Here is a 24202-nt window from a genome sequence, read left to right on the forward strand (position 1 = left end):
GTCACGACGTTTGGATCTCAGATTTTCTTCACACTTTGCACGTCTTTAGTTGTTGTTGTTGTGGTCTTCAGTCCTGAGACTGTTTTCTATTTCTAAATGACAAATACCATCCTGCTATATCTGTTGTCGAGAGCTCACCGGTAGCTGAAAAAAAAAAATAGTCAGCGCGACAGAATGTCAGTCCTAAGGACCCGGGTTCGATTCCCGGCTGGATTGGAGACTTTCTTCGCTCAGGGACTGGGTGTTGTGTTGTCCTAATCATCATTACTTCATCCCCATCGACGCGCAAGTCGCCGAAGTGGCGTCACACCGAATGACGCACTCGGCCAACGGTCTGCCCGACGGGAGGCCCAAGTCACACGACATTTACATTTATTTTACTTGGCGAGTAACTGTTCATCTCCTTCTCTAGTGTCCATCTTCTGTTACCCCTCTCTCTGTCAATCTTCTTTCCCCACTCCCTGTTCATCTCCTCCTCCTCCTCTCTCAGTCCATCTCCCCCCCCCCCCTTCGCTCTGTGCACCACTTCCCCTTTCCTTTCTCTGTTCACCTGCTGCTCTAGCGTCCATCTGTTACCCCTCTCTCTGTCCATCTTCTCTCCCCACTCTTTGTTCATTTCGTCCTCTCCCTGTCCATCTATTTCCCCCTCTTGCTCTGTGCAACACCTCCCATTTTCTTTCTCTGTTCATCTCCTTCTCTAGTGTCCATCTTCTGTTACCCTTCTCTTTGTCAATCTTCTTTCCCCACTCCCTGCTCATCTCCTCCTCCTCCTCTCTCAGTCCATCACCCCCCTCCCTCACTCTGTGCACCACTTCCCTTTCCTTCTCTGTTCATTTCCTCCCCTAGTGTCCATCTTTGTTATCCCTCTCTCTGTCAATCTTCTTTCCCCACTCCCTGTTCATCTCCTCCTCCTCCTCCTCCTCCTCCTCCTCCCTCCCTCCCTTGCTCTGTGCACCACTTCCCTTTCCTTTCCCTGTGCATCTCCTTCTCTAGCGTCCATCTTCCTTTACCCCTCTTTCTGTCAATCTCCTCCCCCCCCCACACACACACACTCTGATCATCTCCTCCCCCAGTCTCTCTGTCCACCCCTTCCTCCCAACCTCCGCACGTCTGGCCTTGTGAAACTCCTTCCTTCTCTATCCACCTCCTCCTCTAGCCTCATTCTGTCCATTTCCCCCTCCCCATCTCTCTGTTCAGCTCCTCCTTCGCTCCCTCTGTGTCCTTATTCCTTCTCTCTGTCTACCTCCTCTACCTTCTCTCTCACCACATTATCGCGCCCACCCCAGTAGGAGGCAGTGATTCTTACCCTACAGTATTTCTTTCCAGATGGTAACAAATACATGTACTCAATTTAGTATCGATTATTGCAGGGGGGTTAGTATGAACATTTTACCTGTAGCTTTGTCCACATTGAACATATTTCACACGTATTTATACAGATATTTCAACTGTACCTCCAGCAATTTTCGCCCTGCACTTTCACTTCCAGCTCAATGTTTGTGACTTTATTTCTCCCAAACTATCTGTCGTACAATGATATAATTTCGCTGTTACATTCAGTGACATATGTGAATGCTCTCTGCAAAGTGTGTCGTGAATACGTTTAGTAGCAAAGAATTAATTAAAAATTCATGCTTTATGCGACAATTTTACTGCATGAACACAGAAAACGTAGCAAGTGGCAAACGTTTGTCTTTTCATCATTTTGTGGGAACTGTCTGCGAGAAAAGAATGTTTTGTAGAGGTTTCAAGTTACGTGTGAAGTTCATTGGAAGTCTATAAGTACTACCAGTCTCAAATACTGGATGAGTAAATTATGCTTAGTGTACGTATGTCAAGGCTAGCTGAAATCGGTCCAGTGGTTTAGGATGAGATGTGAAATCTACATACCTACATTTTTATAATATGCATGGATTCTTGAATTACTAGAACTAGGATGGACAGCATCTTTGCTGTGTGCAGACGCAGGAGGAACTGGCAGCAATTCGCGAACAGCTGAATGCGCTTTTCGCTATGGTCATCCTTCTTGAGGCCACTGCATTGAGATGTAGTGGTAGCGCAGAACATGGCGCATCACATTGGACCCTTCAGGTGTCGCCTGTTTCGGCCACGGGCTCTGCTACCGAGGCACCTCCTAGTGTACCGGATGTGGTGGATCCGCCCACACAAACAGAGGATGCTACCCAGTTTGCGGCACTCTAGGGGAGGGGCAATGTAGAAACCACTGTTCTGGCCTCTCCCACTTGCCCTATGTATGGACACAATAGTCGTTCCTTCAGCAGGATCCGAGCAGGCACACGAGGGCAGCGGTTTGCTAGTCATCGGGAGGTTCAAAGGTGCGTTATGAACCACCTTAGGAAGACAAAGACCGGAAAGACAGCCAATGTGCACTCTGTATATCTCGGCAGGGGCCACATCTGAGATGAGGGAAGGCCCGGCCTGTGTCTAGCGAGCATGCAGGGCGCAGTCGTCTGCAAGTGGCAGATCACGTTGCCATCAAAGATGCCTGTTTCAAGGGTTCTGATGCCATCCTCAGCTCACACAGGAGGCTGGCGGAGGTGATAAAGGCTGTTGGCCTCGTGTACTCGGTGCAAGCGTATCTCGCAATTTGCGGCATTGTTCCCAGAGTAGATCGTTATCCTTTCATTGGTGCTTTGTCGAGTCTGTGACGGTCTTGGTTGCAGATATATGGGCCTACGTTATCAGGTGGGGAATTGAGTCCCCTTGATAGGGGTACACTAACCAAAGGTAGCTACTTAGAGTACTTCTGGAGTGGGACTTGAGGGTTTTTTTGAGGCTAGACGGTAGTTTGAGGTGCTCCGATGAGCTCTCACCGGTCAGTAAGTAGCAGGTGAAGTTAGACCGCGCCCACGCTAAAGACACTTCGACTGTCAAAATTTTATCAGTAAATTGTCGATGTGTTCATGGCAAAGTTCTCGAATTTACTACACTCCAGCAAACATCTCGCACTCAAATTATTCTCTGTACCGAGAATTGGCCGAAACCTGAAGTAGAAAGTTCTGAGATATTTAGCCGTTCATGGAACGTACATCGAAGAGACAGATTAGACGCCCTACGAGCGTTCATTGCAGTTGACAAAAATATTGCCTCTATTGAGGTCGGATTTGAGAGTGAGAGTGAATTTGCCTAGTCGCGTATAACATATCAAGGTTCATTCTTAATTGTTGGATGTTTTTACCGGCCAATCGATTCCGCTCTGACAGTTTTAGGCTCATTCATAGAAAGTGTTACGGTCAGTAGCACAGAAATAGACAGATCACGCACTGTTAATTGGAGGGTATTTTAACCAACAGGGACGTTTATGGATTCATTGCAGGGGGTAAAGCAAGGAGCCTTGCAAAGTACTTTTGAACAAATTTTCCAAAAACTGTCTTGAGCAGCTAGTTCAACAGCCCAAAAGCAGAGGAAATATATTAGACTTTGTAGCTACAGCAGAGGTTAAAGATAACGCTTGCCGGCCGGAGTGGCCGAGCGGTTAAAGGCGCTACAGTCTGGAACCGCACGACCGCTACGGTCGCAGGTTCGAATCCTGCCTCGGGCATGGATGTGTGTGGTGTCCTTAGGTTAGTTAGGTTTCATTAGTTCTAAGTTCTAGGGGACTTATGACCACAGCAGTTGAGTCCCATAGTCCTCAGAGCCATTTGAACCAAAGATAACGCTTCAAGTTCTTCCTATTTTCCAGTGCTTAAACCAGGACCGGTTTCGAGCTGTTAAATGTCCATCATCAGGTGTGATAACTTTGTGCTGTGACCCCGAACGCCGCGATGGACGAGAGTATAGGACGCAGTGTACATCGAGCGCAGAGCACGGAGTCTTGTAGTTAAAAACAGACCTGACCTTGTCGACGGTGTCAGTACAGAGGCAGGGATTATTGATCACGATATCATCACAGCTACTATGGTTAGCAAAGTTGATAAATACGTCACGAAGACTAGAAGAGAATTTCTGCTAGAAAGAGCAGATAAACAGTTGTTAGCAGCCCACTGTGACGATGAAATGGCTCTGAGCACTATGGGTTTCGAGCTGTTAAATGTCCATCATCAGGTGTGATAACTTTGTGCTGTGACCCCGAACGCCGCGATGGACGAGAGTATAGGACGCAGTGTACATCGAGCGCAGAGCACGGAGTCTTGTAGTTAAAAACAGACCTGACCTTGTCGACGGTGTCAGTACAGAGGCAGGGATTAGTGACCACGATATCATCACAGCTACTATGGTTAGCAAAGTTGATAAATACGTCACGAAGACTAGAAGAGAATTTCTGCTAGAAAGAGCAGATAAACAGTTGTTAGCAGCCCACTGTGACGATGAAATGGCTCTGAGCACTATGGGACTTAATATCTGTGGTCATCAGTTCCGTAGAACTTAGAGAACTAGTTAAACCTAACTAACCTAAGGACATCACACACATCCATGCCCGAGGCAGGATTCGAACCTGCGATCGTAGCAGTCCCGCGGTTCCGGACTGAGCGTCTAGAACCGCTAGACCACCGCGGCCGGCACTGTGATGATGAATTGACATCATTAATTTTTAGTACAATAGAATTAAGGGCAAATTTAAACGGACTGTAAATTGTGCTTTCGAGAAGTATGTGCAGAGTAAGTGCATTAAGGATAGAAAAGACCCACAGTTTTTTAACAATGAAATTTGGAAAATGCTGAGGAAGAAGGCTGTTGCACTTTCGGTTCAAAATAGAATACGCAAATGACGACAGGCAAAAGTTAGTAGAAATTCGAGCGTCTGTAAAAAGATCGATGGGCGAAGCACACATCTACCATCGTCATACTGCACCTTAGCATAAGATCTGGCAGAACCCAAGAAAATTCTCGTCCGACGTAACATCGCTTACCGGGTCTAGGGCTTCCATCTAGTCACTTAATCACCAGTCTAGATAACAAAACGAAGTTTTAAATTCCGCGTTTAAGAAATGGTTCAGGCAGGAGGATCGTACAAACATATCGTCATTTGATCATCGCACAGAGTCTGGTAAGAGTGACAGTAATAACCATCACTGTCGTACAGAGACAACTGGAAGAGTTGAAAGCGGGTAAGTCATCAGGTCCACATGGAATCCCACATCGGTTTTACCAAGAGTACTCTACGGTACTGGCTCGTTACTTGGCTAGCATTTATCGTGAAACTCTCGCACAGCTAAAAGTCCCGAGCGACTGGAATAAAGTGACCGCTGTATATACGAAGGGAAAGTAAAGGACCCATAGAATTTGAAATCAGTCTCCACGACATCGCTTGAGGAGAATCTTCTTGAGATGGTAAAGCCTGATTTGCGAATAAGCAAAGCTGTAGAAAGGATAGCTAGTGTGACCACTGCATATACGAAGGGTGAAGGAACGGACCCATAGAATCTGAAATCAGTCTCCACAACATCGCTTGAGGAGAATCTTCTTGAGATGGTAAAGCCTGATTTGCGAATAAGCAAAGCTGCAGAAATGATAGCTAGTGTGACCACTGTATATACGAAGGGTGAAGGAACGGACCCATAGAATTTGAAATCAGTATCCACAACATCGCTTGAGGAGAATCTTCTTGAGATGGTAAAGCCTGATTTGCGAATAAGCAAAGCTGTAGAAAGGATAGCTAGTGTGACCACTGTATATACGAAGGGTGAAGGAACGGACCCACAGAATTTGAAATCAGTATCCACAACATCGCTTGAGGAGAATCTTCTTGAGATGGTAAAGCCTGATTTGCGAATAAGCAAAGCTGTAGAAAGGATAGCTAGTGTGACCACTGTATATACGAAGGGTGAAGGAACGGACCCATAGAATTTGAAATCAGTATCCACAACATCGCTTGAGGAGAATCTTCTTGAGATGGTAAAGCCTGATTTGCGAATAAGCAAAGCTGTAGAAAGGATAGCTGGTGTGACCACTGTATATACGAAGGGTGAAGGAACGGACCCATAGAATTTGAAATCAGTATCCACAACATCGCTTGAGGAGAATCTTCTTGAGATGGTAAAGCCTGATTTACGAATCCGCAAAGCTTTAGAAAGGATAGCTAGAGTGAAACTCAGCCTGCCCCCTCCGCTCAATTTATACTGCGAACTGTAGTTAAAAGGCAACAGGTAGATTCTCTACGAAGGCACGAGCGCGAGGAATAGCTTCCCAGATATTTGAGTGTCTTGCAGACAAATAACAGAACCAAGAATGTTGTCCTCGACGGCGAATGTTCAACAGAAACAAGGGTATAGTCAGGAGTGTCCCAGGAAGTGTGATAGGATGGCTGCTGTTCTCTGTATACATAAATGATCTGGCGGGCAGGGACAGCAATCTGTGGTTGCTTGCTGATGATGCCATAGTGTAGGGTAAGGTGTCGTGATTGAATGACTGTACGACAATACGACTTACACAATATTTCTAGTTGCCGTGATGAGTCGCGGTGTAGAAAATGTATGTTAGTGCAGGTGAGTAGGAGAAATGTATGTTGATGCAGATGAGTTGGAAAAACAAACCAGTAATATTTGAACACAGCATTAGTAGTGTTGATTAATATACACGGTGAGTCACCTAACGTTACCGCTGGATATATTTCGTGAACCACATCAAATACTGGCGAATCGATTCCACAGACCGAACGTGAGGAGAGGGGCTAGTGTAATTGTTTAATACAAACCATAGAAAAATGCACGGAAGTATGTTTTTTAACACAAACCTACGTTTTTTTAAATGGAACCCCGTTAGTTTTGTTAGCACATCTGAACATATAAACAAATACGTAATCATTGCCGTTTGTTGCATTGTAAAATGTTAATTACCTCCGGAGATATTGTAACCTAAAGTTGACGCTTGAGTACCACTCCTCCGCTGTTCGATCTTGTGTATCGGAGAGCACCGAATTACGTAGGGATCCAAAGGGAACCGTGATGGACCTTAGGTACAGAAGAGACTGGAACAGCACATTACATCCACATGCTAACACCTTTTAATTGGTCTTTTTCACTGACGTACATGTGCAGTACCATGAGGGGTGAGGTACACGTACACACGTGGTTTCCGTTTTCAATTACGGAGTGGAATAGAGTGTGTCCCGACATGTCAGGCCAATAGATGTTCAATGTGGTGGCCACCATTTGCTGTACACAATTGCAATCTCTGGCGTAATGAATGTCGTACACGCCGCAGTACATCTGGTGTAATGTCGCCGCAGGCTGCCACAATACGTTGTTTCATATCCTCTGGGGCTGTAGGCACATCACGGTACACATTCTCCTTTAACATACCCCACAGAAAGAAGTCCAGAGGTGTATGATCAGGAGAACGGGCTGGCCAATTTATGCGTTCTCCATGTCCTATGAAATGCCCGTCAAACATCCTGTCAAGGGTCAGCCTAGTGTTAATTGCGGAATGTGCAGGTGCACCATCATGCTGATATCACATACGTCGACGCGTTTCCAGTGGGACAGACTCTAATCCACTTCGTAGATGAAAACGGAAACCAATTGTGTACGTTTACCTCACCCCTCATGGTAATGTACATGTGCGTCAGTGAAAAAGACCAACAAAAAGGTGTTAGCATGTGGACGTAATGTGCTGTTCCAGTCTCTTCTGTACCTAAGGTCCATCACCGTTCCCTTTGGATCCCTACGTAATTCGGTGCTCTCCGATACACACGATCGAACAGCGGAGGAGTGGTACTCAAGCGTCAACTTTATAGGTTACAGTATCTCCGGATGTAATTAACATTTTACAATGCAACAAACGGCACTGATTACGTATTTGTTTATATGTTCAGATGTGCTAACAAAACTAACGGGGTTCCATTTAAAAAAAACGTAGGTTTGTGTTAAAAAGCATACTTCCGTGCATTTTTCTATGGTTTGTATTAACCAATTACACTAGCCCCTCTCCTCACGTTCGGTCTCTGGAATCGATTCGTCAGTATTTGATGTGGTTTACGGAAATATATCCAGCGGTAACGTTAGGTAACTCACCCTATCTCTCTCTCTCTATATATATATATATATATATATATATATATATATATATATATATATATATATATATATATGACGTTGCAAAGCGATATGAAAGGGAACGAGCGTGTAAGGATTATAATAGGGAAGGCGGTTTATTGGGACAATTGTACGAAAGTGTGGTTCAACTGTAAAGGAGACTGCATATTGGACGCCAGTGTGACCCGTTGCTCGAGTGTTTTGGATCCGCACCAGGTCGGATTAAAGGAAGACAATGGTCATAAATGGATGCAGGTGATCAGACAGGATGCTTACGTACGTGTCACCGGTCAGAGTCGTATCTAGACGTGTCAGGATCCCGGATCACTCCAACACCATTACAGAGCCACACCATTACAGAGCCTCCACCAGCTTGAACAGTCCCCTGCTGACATGCAGGGTCAGTGGATTCATGAGGTTGTCTCCATACCTGTACATGCCCATCCGCTCGATGTAATTTGAAACGACACCCATCCGCCCAAGCAACATGTTTCCAGTCATCAACAGTCCAACGTCGGTGTTGACGGGCCCAGACTAAGCGTAAAGCTTTGAACTGCGCAGTCATCAAGGGTATACGATTGGGTCTTCCGCTTCGAAAGTCCATATCGATGATGTTTTGTTGAATGCTTCACACGCTGACAGATGTTGATGGCCCAGCATTGAAATGTGTAGCGATTTGAGGAAGGGTTGCACTTCTGTCACGTTGAACGATTCTGTTCAGTCGTCGTTGGTGCCGTTCTTGCAGGATCTTTTTCCGGGCGCAGCGATGTCGGTCATTTGATGTTTTACCGGATTCGCCGGCCGAAGTGGCCGTGCGGTTGTAGACGCTGCAGTCTGGAACCGCGGGACCACTACGGTCGCAGGTTCGAATCCTGCCTCGGGCATGGATGTGTGTGATGTCCTTAGGTTAGTTAGGTTTAACTAGTTCTAAGTTCTAGGGGACTAATGACCTCAGCAGTTGAGTCCCATAGTGCTCAGAGCCATTTGAACCATTTACCGGATTCCTGATATTCACGGTGAAATGGTCGTACGGGAAAATCCGCGCTTCGTCGCTACCTCGGAGATGCAGTGTCCCATCGCTCGTGCACCAACTGTAACACCGCGTTCAAACTCACTTAAATCTTGATAACCTGCCATTGTAGCAGTAGTAGCCGATCTAACAACTGCGCCAGACACTTGTTGTCTTATATAGGCGTTGCCGATCGCAGCGCCATATTCTGCTTGTTTATATACCTGTGAATACGCATGACTACACCAGTTTCTTTGGGACTTCAATGTATTTGCCAACGACCAAGCCCTGATAGTTGAAACACGTATGTAACATAGCAGCGATGGCGAGGCATTGTAGCATCTGTGACCAGAGAGTATGCGCTTGACGGCGCGAGTGTTGCGAGCGGTTCCCAGTCGGTCTGTAGTCGTTGTCAGTAGCAGTAGTCTGTCGTTGCGAGTCGGTCAAGTAGTCGTTACTCAGTCTGTCAGTAGTCGTCGCGTGCTGTACGCCAATAGTCGTCATGGAGAGCGGTCGGCAACACTGGTCAAGATGAGGAATAAGGTATACCATTAATTAATTTAATCATTAGATAATGTAAAAATTTATTTATTGTAATTATTCTCCAACAAGTTCCCCAATAATAATTTTTTTATTTCAAAAGCATTTTTTCAAAAATTTAATTTTTTATTGAACTAAAGATCTCGTTGCACTTCCCATTTCATTCCACTTCTTTTGAAGAAAAAATTTCACTAGAATCACAAAAAAAGAGAATATTATTATTTGCAATGCAGTTCCTCCGAGCGGTGCGCAACAACAAGAGCAGATATGTGACATCTATTTATTCTGAGGTAAGACTTTAATTCTGATTGTTTTACACAGGGCCAAAGACCGATATTTCGGTTTAATTGAAATTTCTTGTCACTGAATGGACTTTAATTTTGAAGGATTTATATTTGAGTCAGATTGCGAATTTCACGTTTTTGTTGCCATTGTCAGTACATTTCATTGTGGGCAGGTTACGCATAGAGCAATGTCCATTAGCATCCCTAAATAATATTGTCAATTATTATAAATTTTGCGGGGAGGTTACACTCGGCTCCCATTTGTATTAAGTATTGTCTTTTCTTTTTCTTTTAAATTACGGTGGGGAGGTTACACTTGGCGACCCTGCCAGGATCGAATTTCGTTGAGAGTCTTTTGAGCGACAGTCAGATATCTGCTCTTGTTTGCTTAGATATAATTAGGATTTAGCGCAACGCTTTTAATAATATTGTGACTTTCTCTCTACAGGTCAACGGCAATTTGTTGCTTTGTTGTATTTGTGTGTTGCTTTTGCATTGTGTTGATTTGTTTTGTGAAAAATTTTGACTATTGTAAAAATGCCGCGAAAGACTGTGAATAGTGTATCGCGAAGTATTGTGAATGAAATTACCGACTTAAACAACGTGACCGATAGTAATTGTGATACGCAACGTAATGATGACAATCCTGCGTTCACTAACAATCAGTGCATTCCAACTACTAATGATGACTTTCACCTTAATGATGAACAAACGAACTCAATTGTCTCGTCTGTTAACTTGACGACAATTGATGACGCAGAACGCTCTATTGTAATGAGCGCTGCAGAGCTTAACACACCCGATTTGGAAAACCCAAGTAACGAACAGACAAATTTGTCTAATGAATATGAACAGATCACACAAAGTACGATGGATCTATTTAATTCCGAAATAGTGACCGACAGTATACATACGGCTGATAAACCTTTTTGTAAATTACAGAATGACCAAATGGTCATACAAAACGCGACAATTGTAGAAACACCATCAAACAGTACTGAGAATAGAGTAGGTAATGTCACCTTGGAGCAATTTATGGCAATATTGATAGATATCAAACAACAGAATGAGAAAACAGACAACAATTTCAAACAACTTAGGGAAGATAACAAACACTTAAATGAGAAACTTGACAATAATGACGAAAATCTCAAACAACTTAATAAAAAATTAGACGACAATTCCAGACAACTTAGTGAACAAATTACAGCCGTTGCCGCGCAGTGCCATGACACTAAGGAACAGTTGCGCGTGGAAATTGAGGCTTGTTCACAAAAAAATAGCGAAGAAATAAAGTCGGTTGCGCAAGAATTAAGGGAAATGCAAACAGCCGCGACAGATACACTCAGAGACGAAATTAGCGGAGTCGCCAAACAGTGCTCTGAAAAAGCTACACAATTACGGGACGAGTTTAGAGCAATGACGGTAGAACTTTCGCGCACTATGGACGCAAAGATAGACGCGAAATTCGAACAGCAGAACACTCAGATTAACGAGCGCTTTAATCAGCACATACAGAACAGTGATACGCGTTTCCGCAGATTTATTCAGGATCAAAACAAAGTAAAACGACAAGTCATGGAAACAATCACTGCTCAGAGACAAGAGGACAAACGTAAAATATTCGCGAAAGCGAAGACGTATGTAGACAATAATATTACTACAGTGTCCGACAAAATTAATACCATAGAACAATTGAACGCGGAATTACGGGATGAAATTTCTGATCTTAAATCAAAAACAGATACACACACAGTAAATATTCAAACAGTGACAGACAGACTCGAACAATTAGATCTAACACAGGATTGTGATGTTATCAAAGGTGATGTTAAAAAACTGAGCGAAACTACGCGCAAGTTGCAAAAACAGATTAATGCGTCTGATTCTAAAACCGATGATCAGGTTAAAATACTGACTGAAAAATGTGATGAATTGGCCAGTCGTATTGATGCTATCGAAAATACTAATGACAATAAATCAGACGATACTGCACCTGTTTCATTTATCCAAACACCTGAATTTCAAAATTTACAGCAGACAATTAATGAGATCGATTCATCTAACAACACGTTACGTAGGAAGTTATCAAATTTACAACAAGAAGTAACAGAAATGAAAAACACTTCTGTTAATAATACACAACAGACGCCACTTTATGAACATGTGTCAGACTCACGCAGCGCGTATAATTTGGGTAATCTGCAGAGAGTACGGGACTTAGATTCCGAACAACCACAGTTCAATAGATACTCTTACGATCCTGAACCTGTTCCATCATGCAGAGATGATAACTTCGACTACAAACATTTTCTGTCAGTGAGAAAGTTTAAGGTTTTCAAAAACGATAGAACGCAGATTCACCCACTGGATTGGATTCAACAGTTCAGTTTTGCTCTTCCACCGACTTGGCCTGTAACACATAAACTTGAATTTATTTGCAGTTTTTTGGAAGGCGAACCGGCAACTCGTATGAGACCGATCGCGAGACAGTGTTACTCGGTAGAGGAATTTCAGAATGCTTTTCTGTCAGCGTACTGGTCGAAGACGACACAGCGCGGAATTAAAGACCAACTAATTAGTTTGCCAAACTATGAAAACTCAAATTTTCCCAGTGTAACGCAATTTTTTGAGCATATGGTACAACAAAACCAGTACCTAAGTGAACCGTACAGTGAATCCGCACTTATACAACTATGCATCTCTAAATTACCACGGTCATTACGAGTGTCACTTCTAACGGGCCAGCAAAAAGAAAACATTTCAGCATTCAGAGATCTTTTACAGCTCTTGGAAGTACAACAATCTGATTATTCTTTTGTAAACAAAAACTTTTTGAGTAACAACCAAGGTCAACAACAGTACTACAATTATGATCAGGGACGTAATTCCAATCGGAAAGATAACAGACGTTTTAGGAACGACAATTACCAAAACTTTAATAACAGGCAAAATTCTAATTATCAATACCGTCAAAATTTTCAGCAACAGGAACAACACTTTAGTAACAATAGAGGTGTTTCACAACAACAACGTCAAAACCAGCCGGTTAACATACCTACCCAACAATGGAATACACAAGGTCAACCAGGCTTTAATGTTTCGCCGCGTGGACGTATAGCCCCTGGTCCAACAAATAGTAACGTACGTCAGCAAGGAAACAACTACGTACAAAGAAGACAGTATTTCAATTCCTATCGTAGTGCACCGTATAGGAATGACTATTACGACAGACGTAAAAATAATGAGGACAATTTTCAGCGAGCATCTAACAACAGTCGGTCATACCAACAGCAAAATCATACGCAAGAGCATATTCTCATGAATGAACCCGACAGTAGGTACCATCCAGAGCGTAACACGCCTGGAAGAAGTAATAGGACAGTTCAAATAGTCGAAATGCCACAGAATCCTCCTAATAATAATAACACGTCAGATAGAATCTGACTAAATACTGCACAGGACGCATCTTCTAATAACACAAGCACTACCTTAGACACGCAAAATGTTGTTCACGAAAATGTAATTACTTTTGACGACATCAGAGACACTCTTTTACAGGAAAGACCAGTTATTCAGAAAACCATTTCACATCCTGTTATCGAAATTAAAATTGGTTCATCGAAATTCTCAGCAGTAATTGATTCCGGATCACCTATATCAGTAATAAATGAGGAGACTTTTAATGAGTGCAACAAAGAGAATACTTATCCGACGTTACCTTTAGGCAAAACAAAAGTGAAAGGAGCAGTATCGAGTAAAGGTGTAGACGTTAAATTACAGACGCATTTATCATTTTGTATTGGAGGTCATACTTTTCACTCTAATTTTTGGATTGTGCCTTTGTTAACAACAGACGTTATTTTAGGCACGAATTTTCTGGTACAACACGACGCAGTCATTGATTTTCAGAATTCTTATTTAATGTTAAAGGATGAAAATGTACAACTTGCTTTAGAATTTCAGCACTCTTTATCTACGGAAGAACAAACAATTAACCGCACAGAGGTCATTTCCGCAACACGTAACACAAACTGTAATCCCACATTGTTCACGGATACGTACGTACACAACTATAATACTCCAGACGAAGCTGACTACGACGTAATGCAATTGATTTCTGATAAGGTTAAAGAGAGCAGTGCAAGTACAGACGACGAACGAACGCAATTACACAAAATTCTTTTACAGCAAGCTCCAGTTTTTGACAACATTCCTGGTACTATGTCCGGCTTTATGTATGAATTTCAAGTCAAACCGCACGACACATTTAAAGCAAAGCATTATCCCATTCCATATATTCACAGAGAACAGGTTAAAAAAGAGCTGCAAGATATGCTTGATCAGGGAATTATTGAACCAGCAGTTAGTCCGTACATAAACCCGCTACATATTGTTAAGAAAAAAGATGGGTCACTTCGCCTTGTACTTGATTCACGTCATATTAATGACATTATTATTAATGAAACAGATCGACCACAGACACTAGAGGAACTTTTACAGAAATTTCACGGTACAGCTATTTATTCCACATTAGATTTGAAATCGGGATTTTGGCAAATTCAACTTCATCCGAATTGTAGAAAATATACAGCTTTTCTCTGTTTCGGCGACTGTTATCAATTTTGCAAACTACCGTTCGGCTTAACTATTTCTTCTGCAGCTTTTATTCGCGGTTTGAGCACTATACTTCCGACAGAACTTAAAGACAGAATTACGACGTATGTAGACGACATTCTTATCGCAGAAGCTAACTGGTATGAACACAATCTGATTCTTGAACAACTGCTGCAAACTTTTCATGCACAAGGACTTACAGTTAACCTCAGTAAATCGCATTTTGGCAAAACTTCCATAAAATTTCTTGGACACGTAATTTCAGCAGAAGGCATTGCGCCTGATCCAGAAAAACTTCAGGCTCTACGTGACATTAGTGTTCCTACGACGAAGAAGCAATTACGCAGTTTTTTGGGCTTAATTAACTTTTTTCGTAAATTTATTCATCACTCTGCTTTAGACACACCCAGATTATGTCAATTAACAGGTAAAAACAGTATTTGGTCTTGGGATAAGCAAGCACACTCTGAATTCATGAACCTGAAACATGCTTTGTTGAATGCACCACTTTTATCGCATCCTGATCTTACTAGAAATTTTTCCATTGCCACCGACAGTTCCAACACCGCTTTAGGCGTACATATTTTCCAGGAAATAGAAGAAGATGGCTGTATAGTAATTAAAAACATCGCATTTGCAAGTCGCATTTTGTCACCCGCTGAGCGAAATTATTCCGTTACAGAATTAGAAACATTATGTGTTGTATGGGCTTTTACGAGATTTAGGCACTTTCTTTATGGCAGACATACCACCGTTTACACGGATCACAGAGCGATACAATTTTTGCTTTCAGCTAAATTTACTCACGATAGATTAAGCAGATGGAAACTATATTTACAGGAATTTAATTTTACAATAGTTCACATTCCCGGCACGCAAAATGTTATAGCAGACGCACTATCGCGTTCTCTCAGCAACAATCAGCAAGACGTAGCAACCCACTTCTGCAAAACAAATTTCAGTGTCATGTACATTCAGCAAGTTGCATTTCAAAACTTTATTTCATCGTCATTACAGGACATAGCAAAGGAGCAAAATAAAGACAATGTGTGGAAAGAAATTAAACAGCTTTGGCAAGATAGGAATAATGTTACGATTAGAAACCATTACACTGTAAGCAATGACATTCTGTTTCGCCGCTCTCATCCTGACAGCAACAGCTGGTTATTATGCATTCCTGACGAACTGGTTAACAAATTAATCTGGTACACTCATTTAAGCTACGCACATTACGGAGCACGAAAATGTTTTCTTATACTGAGACAGAACTGTTATTTTGCCAACATGGAGAAACGTATACGACGAGTTTTAGCGTCTTGTAAAATTTGCCAGAAAGCTAAATCAGACACCACTTCACATATTCCTCCATTATATCCCATTATACCTGTTAAATTAAGACACATGGCCGCAGTAGACATTTTTGGTCCGATTCCGAGAACTAACAGAGGTTTTTGCTACATTTTTGTCGCTGTTGAGCTCACTTCAAAATTTGTTACTTTCACTCCATTACGCAAAGCTACTGCTAAAACTGTTTCGAAAGCATTTGTAAAACATTTTCTATCTCATGTAGGGCATGTAATGAAAGTAATTTCTGACAATGGATCTCAATTTCGTAGTAGCGTATGGACACGCATGTTACGAGCCAGAAACATTTCTCCGATCTATATATCCAAGTACCACGCTTCTTCGAACCCCTGTGAAAGATTAATGAAGGAAATTGGTAAACTGTGTAGAATATACTGCCACAAAAGACATATTGATTGGGATACACACATACTCTCATTCCAAGATGTAATTAATTCCATTCCAAATGAATCCACTATGCTATCTCCGACTGTTATACTGAAAAACGTTGAACCACCGAACAAAATTAAAGAATTAATAGAATTTCCCAAAAGTCGTCGCCTACGACACCACGAAATAATTGACATTGCGCTGAAGAACATCAAACGTGCCGCAGAGCGCCGGAGAAGACAGCAAAAACAGGTTTGTACACGCCGCGACTTTCACGTTGGACAGAAGATATTGATACGTACACACTATTTATCCAGTAAATTAAAAGGTAAGTGCAGTAAATTTGAACTTCTATACGCAGGTCCATATCGGATTCGCAGCATCCCTCACCCCAATGTTGTACACGTCGAAACTTTGAGAACCAGAAAATCGAAAGGCAATCACCATATCTCAAACATTAAACCGTTTATTGAGTGAAACCACTGTATGATTCAACACACTATGATGTCATTTACTAATGCAATTAATTCACCTGACTAATTACTGATGATTATCGTATTTTTTCTTGGCAAGTGCCCGGCAAGGTAAGGTTAGCAGGTCGCTTTTCTTGTCGTTACACATCAGACCGTGCACATTTTCCATTTTTTTTTGTGTATATGATTGTACTCCAGTTTTGTTTGTATGCACTATGAAATAGTTAAGATATAACACACACCAGTCGACTTTGACATTTTTTTTGCCTTATGACATCTCAACATCGTGACTGTTTCACATTTTTTTTGCTGCTGCATTGTATTATTCTGTGTATATTTTTGCATTTGAACACTGTCAATGTTTTTGACATATTACGTTTTCTGTCATGTTATGCTGTATGGTTAATTGTGTCACCATAAACCAGTCATTATTTAGTGGGTATATGATTTAAATGCAGGACATTAATCTTTGTTCATTAATTTCAGAAAGGAATGATGATTCTAAGAAATAAATTTAACATAAATGGGAATTTCACCTACGGAATAAACGAAAGGAGATGCAATAACTTTATGAGGAAGAGTAAATGGATCAGGATTAACAAACATTAACAAGAATATACTATACTCATCACAGAATAGCAGTCTTAACTAATTTTTTTCTTTCAGAATACAAGGTGATTGATGCAGGCTGTCAGAGAGAACTACACATCTTAGTTTTAGTGATGAAATATGCTAGAGATAAGGAATAGTTATGTAATGAGTAATGAAGTGATTTTTTGCAGATGATAATGAATACTGATGAATAATGATGAAGGATATGATGTTATGAATAATGAAGTTTTTCTTTACAGATGATGATAATAGTGAAGTTATGATGATATGGATAATGAAGTTTTTTTCTTTACAGATGAGGATAATGTTGAAGTTATGTATTTATGCTACGTAGTTATTTAAGTATTTGTTGCGGTTTGCTTTGACAGCAGGTGTTACATTGCATAGTAGGATGACTGAAAGTTTTGGAAAGGACAGCTATGGAACACATTTTTATACACACTTCACTGCCTGTTAATTCGAAGTTCACTTCTTTTCAGCATAGTGTGCGTTTCTTCTTTCAGGTCAATAATCCGTTTTTGTAATTTTTCCAGGAGAAGTTTTTTTCATGACACTTACTAAACCTGTTACTTATTATACCTGTTCTAGTACTTGCATTTTTATATTTTTTTACCCATTTGTGTTTATCATTTATAAATGTGATCACATGTACTGCCTTGTTACATAATCTTGCTACAGCTGACTCATGACGAATGACGTTACCTATCCTCATTTGCTGCAATAGGTCAAAAGCAAATAGTGTTATGTTTCAGCAATTAATTATCGATCCCAACGCAATGCATTGCTACCTAAAAAATGTATTACCAGTCCCACATAATGTCACTAGTTTATGATAATTCTGAATAATACTGATCAACTCTGAATAGCATGTCACTTGAGTAATGACCTCTTAATGAGACTATATTCAAAATAATGCTTTGTCACTAGCTAATAACTGCCACTGTCTATTATAATGATACTACGTATAATGCCTGTGATTATTAATGATTTGCCTGTAATTAACTGATTTTAATAATGACTTTGTAATGGTCTGAATACTACTGAAGGAGGAACACTGTTTATTGTAATGTTACCACTTATAATGCTTGTGATTACTCATGATTTGACTGTAAACTGATTTTAATAATGCCTTTGTAATGATCTGAATACTACTGAATGAGGAACACTGTTTATTGTAATGAGTACTTGTAATGCCCGTGATTATTAATGCTATGACTGTAATTAGCTGATTTTTAATAATGACTTCGTAATAATCTGAATAATACTGAATGATGATTTTATTCAATACTTGCTGGCCACTGAGTGCCAATAATTAATGTCACTCCACAAATTGTTATTAATTATGCCATTGATTAGCTCTTGTTTCCAATGTTGATACTTTGTAATTTGAAATGAATGTGACTGTTTAATAATGCTTTGTAATTAGGAGAAGGCTAATAATTCTTAATATATTGGAATTTCAAATGATTAATTAACGATGCCATACTTTGTTGTTGGAAATGAATGTGACTGTTTCATAATGCTTTGTAATTAGGAAAAGACTAATGATTCTTAATAGATTGGAATGACACATAATTAATTAACTATGGTACTGTTTAATAATGCTTTGTAATTAATTAAGGCTAATAATTCTTACTATATTGAAATGACAAATGATTAATTAATTGTAATTATACAAATGATTAATTAACTGTAATTAGACAAATGATTAATTAATGACAAATGATTAATTAACTGTAATTAGGAAAAGGCTAATGATTCTTAATTATACTCTGTAACTGGAAAAGAATGCGATTATTTAATAATGCTTTGTAACTAGGAAAAGAAGATTACTGATTCTATGTAAAACAATTAATGAACATTTTTCTGTAATACTACATACATGGTACAGAAATGTTCAATAACTGGGCTATGAATGCCGCACACTACTACTGTAATTGACAATATTATGTGACTTAATGTCCTTCACCTCATAAGCTAACTACCCTGAATTACTGCAATGTCCATTTGTCCTGTTTATCCTAGTGATCATGGAGCACTATCTTTGGTTTTGCACTAATTCTACGTTGGTGTGCCTTGTAAGAGTGTGGTGTTGACACGACATGCTGTCCACCACCGTGAGCGATGAAGACATTATTATGGTCCCACTGTTTGGTGTACCTAATGTACTGCCAAAATGAAAACATGGAACATTACTACGACAGTTCAGTGTCTTGGCTACACTGATAAATTCTGATGGGAAAGGAACTTCAAGTTGTGTCACTTGGTGTTGTACTTCTGTGGAAGATATGGACTTTCAGAGCAGCTGTGTGCAATCTAAAGTGCTACAACCATGATGCAATCCTTCCCTTTCCTATCCTGATTCTTGCCACATAGTTCATAGGTTATACATTTTTCGATTCGCTGAACTCCAATGCGAATACACTTATGTCACTTGTCAATATAATATTTTTGCCAGTCTGTTCATTTGTTCTGAATATGCTAAAGAATTTTTTCAGTGCCTGTGCACTTTATTATCTGTCAAATAATTTGTATATACTTTTCTGATTTGCTACTATGTTTTGTACTCACATTTTGTCTTTGTCTGATATATTTTGTACTTAGTGCGTGTGCACAACATATACTTTATGTACTACATCTAATTATTCTTGCCAGTCTGTTTATTTGTTCTGCATATGCTAAAGAATTTTTTCAGTGCCTGTGCACTTTGTTATCTGTCAAAAATTTTGTATATACATTTTTCTGATTTGCTACTATGTTTTGTATTCACATTTTGTCTTTGTCTGGTATATTTTGTACTTAGTGCGTGTGCACAACATTTAAATATTCTGTAAGTTGTAGAATTTTGTTAATTAAAGAAAAATTTTGCCGCGCTTGGCAAGTCCAAATGACTCACCATCGCTGCCAAATTTTTGCCCCCCCAGTGGAGGGTTATGAAACACGTATGTAACATAGCAGCGATGGCGAGGCATTGTAGCATCTGTGACCAGAGAGTATGCGCTTGACGGCGCGAGTGTTGCGAGCGGTTCCCAGTCGGTCTGTAGTCGTTGTCAGTAGCAGTAGTCTGTCGTTGCGAGTCGGTCAAGTAGTCGTTACTCAGTCTGTCAGTAGTCGTCGCGTGCTGTACGCCAATAGTCGTCATGGAGAGCGGTCGGCAACACTGGTCAAGATGAGGAATAAGGTATACCATTAATTAATTTAATCATTAGATAATGTAAAAATTTATTTATTGTAATTATTCTCCAACAAGTTCCCCAATAATAATTTTTTTATTTCAAAAGCATTTTTTCAAAAATTTAATTTTTTATTGAACTAAAGATCTCGTTGCACTTCCCATTTCATTCCACTTCTTTTGAAGAAAAAATTTCACTAGAATCACAAAAAAAGAGAATATTATTATTTGCAATGCAGTTCCTCCGAGCGGTGCGCAACAACAAGAGCAGATATGTGACATCTATTTATTCTGAGGTAAGACTTTAATTCTGATTGTTTTACACAGGGCCAAAGACCGATATTTCGGTTTAATTGAAATTTCTTGTCACTGAATGGACTTTAATTTTGAAGGATTTATATTTGAGTCAGATTGCGAATTTCACGTTTTTGTTGCCATTGTCAGTACATTTCATTGTGGGCAGGTTACGCATAGAGCAATGTCCATTAGCATCCCTAAATAATATTGTCAATTATTATAAATTTTGCGGGGAGGTTACACTCGGCTCCCATTTGTATTAAGTATTGTCTTTTCTTTTTCTTTTAAATTACGGTGGGGAGGTTACATAGTATAAATGAGAGAGATGTCAAATTTGTTGTTTTTGTGATCTTCAATCCAGAGACTGGTTTGATGCAGCTCTCAACGCTACTCTAGCCTATGCAAGCTTCATCATCTCCCAGTACCTACTGCAGCCTACATCCTTCTGAATCTGCTTAGTGTATTCATCTCTTGGTCTTCCTCGACGATTTTTACCCTCCACGCTGCCCTCCAGTACTAAATTGTGATCCCTTGATGCCTCAGAACATGTCCGACCAACCGATCCCTTCTACTAGTCAAGTTGTGCCACAAATTCCTCTTCTCCCCAATTCTATTCAGTATCTCCTCATTAGTCACGTAATCTACCTATCTAATCTTCAACATTCTTCTGTACAACCATATATCGAAAGCCTCTATTCTCTTCCTGTCTAAACTATTTATCGTCCATGTTTCACTTCCATATATGGCTACGCTCCATACAAATACCTTCAGAAACGACTTCCTGACACTTAAATCTATACTCGATCTTAGAAATTTCTCTACTTCAGTAACGCTTTTCTTGCCATTGCCAGTCTACATTTTATATCTTCTCTACTTCGTCAATCATAAGCTGCTATAAGTGTCTCATTTCCTAATCTAATTCCCTCAGCATCACCTGACTTAATTCGAGTACATTCCATTATCCTCGTCTTGCTTTTGTTGATGTTCCTCTTATATTCTCTTTTCAAGATACTGTCCATTCCATTCAAATGCTCTTCCAAGTCCTTTGCTGTCTCTGACAGAATTACAATGTCATCGGCGAACCTCAAAGTTTTTATTTCTTCTCCATGGCTTTTAATACCTACTCCGAACTTTTCTTTTGTTTCCTTTACTGCTTGCTCAATATACAGATTGAATAACATCGGGGAGAGGCTACAACCCTGTCTCACTCCCTTCCCAACCACTACTTCCCTTTCGTGCCCCTCGACTATTATAACTGCCATCTGGTTTGTGTACAAATTGTAAATAGCCTTTCGCTCCCTGTATTTTACCCTTGACACCTTCCGAATTTGAAAGAGAGTATTCCAGTGAACATTGTCAAAAGCTTTCTCTAAGCCTACAAAAGGTAGAAACGTAAGTGTACCTTTCCTTGATCTATATTCTAAGGTAAGTCGTGGGTCAGTATTGCCTCACGTGTTCCAACATTTCTACGGAGTCCAAACTGATCTTCCCCGAGGTCGGCTTCTAGTAGTTTTTCTATTCGTCTGTAAAGAATTCGCGTTAGTATTTTGCAGCTGTGACTTATTAAACTGATGGTTCTTTAATTTTCACATCTGTCAACACCTGCTTCCTTTGGGATTGGAATTATTACATTCTTCTTGAAGTCTGAGGGTATTTCACCTGTCTCATACATCTTGCTGACCAGATGGTACAGTTTTATCAGGGCTAGCTCTCCCAAGGCTGTCAGTAGTTCTAATGGAATGTTGTCTACTCCCGGGGCCTTGTTTCGACTCAGGTCTTTCAGTACTCTGTCAGTGCTTTTTCAGTGCTCTGTCAAATTTATGATAAAGAAATTAATGGAAGCATTTGAAGCTTAGAATAAATATGAGCAAAACAGAACACCTAGTAGTGGGAGGAGATGGAAGGGGTACAGTACTGCTGCAACAAACTACCGAAGCTGTAAACTTATGTAAGATCGGTTATCCGTTCCTCGGGAAGCTCTGAAGCAGGTCTAGAACGCAGGATTCAGCAGGCAAGACGAGCGATTAAAATGATAAAGGGAGTTCTGTGGAGACGGGCAACATCGAACTGAACAAAGAAGAGAATTCTGCAGACAGTAGTTGGAATTATACTAACATATGGTGCAGAAGTATGGCCCTTGGGGCAGCGGCAAAGAAGCAGGGTACAGGAAGCAGAGGTAGATGGAATATGGAAGGCAGCCAGGATATCCAGGACAAAGCAAAGAAGGGATGAAGAAATTAGGGAGATAATGGACATGACACAACCATTCATTTACAAAGCTGAGAGTAGAGCTCTTCAGTGGTGTGGCCATGTACGGCGAACGGCTGCGCGGGATTAGCCGAACGGTCTCAGGCGCTGCAGTCATGGACTGTGCGGCTGGTCCTGTCGGAAGTTCAAGTCCTCCCTCGTGTAATGGTACTTGAATTACGTAACCATTACGGCACCTCAACTGAACCTCTCGATACCAGTAATATTCATCTGTGTTTCTCTAAAGTAGTTAACATATTTCTGAAGCAACATTCAGATTTGATTTCATTAATGTAGAGGTACTTTGATACATCGATATGTTTATATTGCAATGATATTATTCTTATATGTATTCTTTCTTTTGTCACTATGATCTTTGACGTACTTGTAACTCTGATTTTTGGGCGCGTAAGTGGTTATTACGTTATTAGAGAGTTGGACCTTGAGAAAGTCAAGTCTCGGTCGTCTTGTTGAAAAGATGCAAATTGTTGTCAGTTTATAAAATGTGAACTTAAACAGTGAGGAAGATATTTTCAAGTATGGTTTATATTGTGATGTTTTGTGTGTAACGTGATACTGCAACAAAAGTAATAAAAAAGAAGAGTAACTTAAATTCGGAGTGCTGATAACTTTTTTACATCACCATTGTGCTAACTAGCAAAAGTTTAGTCTTCAACAATGGTTTATGAAACACATCTATAAAACTTTTGAATATTGCAGAATAACACCTAGGCCTCTTTGCATCCGAGCTTGGAATCATCACTACCTAGATTTTCGACTATTGAGCCATGAATTCACAACGAGACCAGCGTGGGAAACACGAAAAGATGAGTGCCTAGTTTATCCATTATTTCATGAAATGACTTTACTAACTGTGCTCTAATGACACCTGCCACATAATATAACTTTGTTGTTGCCCGAAAATGCATTATTTAGCAGCGTGAGCAACACCACAATCAAAATTAATTTATGTTGTGGTAGGGTTGTTATACTCGGGAATGGGTGTGTGTGTTTGTCCTTAGGATAATTTAGGTTAAGTAGTGTGTAAGCTTAGGGACTGATGACCTTAGCAGTTGTCCCATAAGATTTCACACACATTTGAACATTTTGAACGGCGAACGGAACAAGGACGATGGCGAATAGGAATCCTGGATGAGCGAAGTGTCGATGGCCAACATGGAGAGCGGGAATAATTGCAATGGCGAGGAAGCGAGATCTGGAGG

Source organism: Schistocerca piceifrons, chromosome 10 (genome assembly GCF_021461385.2).
Source record: "Schistocerca piceifrons isolate TAMUIC-IGC-003096 chromosome 10, iqSchPice1.1, whole genome shotgun sequence".
Classification (NCBI taxonomy): domain Eukaryota; kingdom Metazoa; phylum Arthropoda; class Insecta; order Orthoptera; family Acrididae; genus Schistocerca; species Schistocerca piceifrons.